Below are 1,249 nucleotides of genomic sequence, written 5' to 3' on the forward strand. Positions count from 1 at the left end.
TTTTTTTGAGATGGAGTCTTGCTTGGTCGCCAAGCTGGACTGGAGTGCACTGGCATGATCTTGGCTCACTGCAACCTCTGCCTCTAGGGTTCAAGCGATTCTCCTGCCTCAGCCTTCCAAGTAGCTGGGACTACAGGCATGTGGCCACACCCAACTAATTTTTGTATTTTTAGTAGAGACAGGATTTTACCATGTTGGCCAGGATAGTTTTGATCTCTTGACCTTGTGATCTGCCCGCCTCAGCCCCCAAAGTGCTGGGATTATAGGTGTGAACCACTGCGCCCGGCCAGGAAATGCGTTTTTTTTTGTTTTTTTTGGGTTTTTTTTGAGACAGAGTTTCGCTCTTGTTACCCAGGCTGGAGTGCAATGGCGCGATCTCGGCTAACCGCAACCTCCGCCTCCTGGGCTCAAGCAATTCTCCTGCCTCAGCCTCCCGAGTAGCTGGGACTACAGGAGCACACCCAGCTAATTTTTGTAGTTTTAGTAGAGACGGGGTTTCACCACGTTGACCAGGAAGGTCTCGATTCTTGACGTCGTGATCTGCCCGCCTCAGCCTCCCAAAGTGCTGGGATTATAGGCGTGAGCCACCGCGCCCGGCCTAGGAAATGCATTTTTAAAAAAAATAATGTATTTTTAAATGTCCAAGGATAGGAGTCTCAAGAAGCAGTAAAGTTAGCTAGCTAGCTAGTTAGTCATTTTGAGACAGGGTCTTGCTCTGTTTCTCAGGGTGCAGTTCAGTGGCATGATCGTAACTCACTGCAGCCTCAAACTGCTAGGCTCAGGGGACCCTCTCACCTCAAACTCCCGAGTAGCTGCGACTACAGGTGTAGCACACCTGGCTGGCCAGTTAAATCTTTTTAAATAACTGTGTTTTAAACAAAGGACTTAGGGGCAAGCTGTAGGGAAGGTCACAGTGTCCAGAGAGCCCACTACATCCTCTTTATTTCTAAGGGGAAAGAGAAACACCATGGAGAAAGAAAAAAGCGATTCATAATGGAATTATGTGAGCCATTCAGCGGTATTACTGATATTTTTCTGATCTCTAGATGTTGAGATTGAATGGAAAAGGCTCACATTTGCATTAGGCTGTAACCTCTACACAAAACTCGCACATTAAACCCCACACCACTCCAGCCTCCACCCTGCAGGTTGGAGCAGTTTCCTAATGGTCAATAATCAGTACTCAGTGTTGGCCTATGAGCCAGTCCCAGCCATTTTCTGGAACAAATACAACAATCTCTCATTTCTT

The 1,249-nt window shown here is 47.3% G+C and overlaps 1 protein-coding gene across 1 annotated transcript in view; it reads right to left on the reverse strand.

Moving 5' to 3' along the window:
- AGMAT (agmatinase) overlaps positions 1–1,249 on the reverse strand; it is a 35,864-nt gene that overhangs the window by 11,834 nt on the left and 22,781 nt on the right. The window lies entirely within an intron of this gene.

This window comes from Cebus imitator, unplaced genomic scaffold (assembly GCF_001604975.1).
Source record: "Cebus imitator isolate Cc_AM_T3 unplaced genomic scaffold, Cebus_imitator-1.0 Scaffold15, whole genome shotgun sequence".
NCBI lineage: Eukaryota > Metazoa > Chordata > Mammalia > Primates > Cebidae > Cebus > Cebus imitator.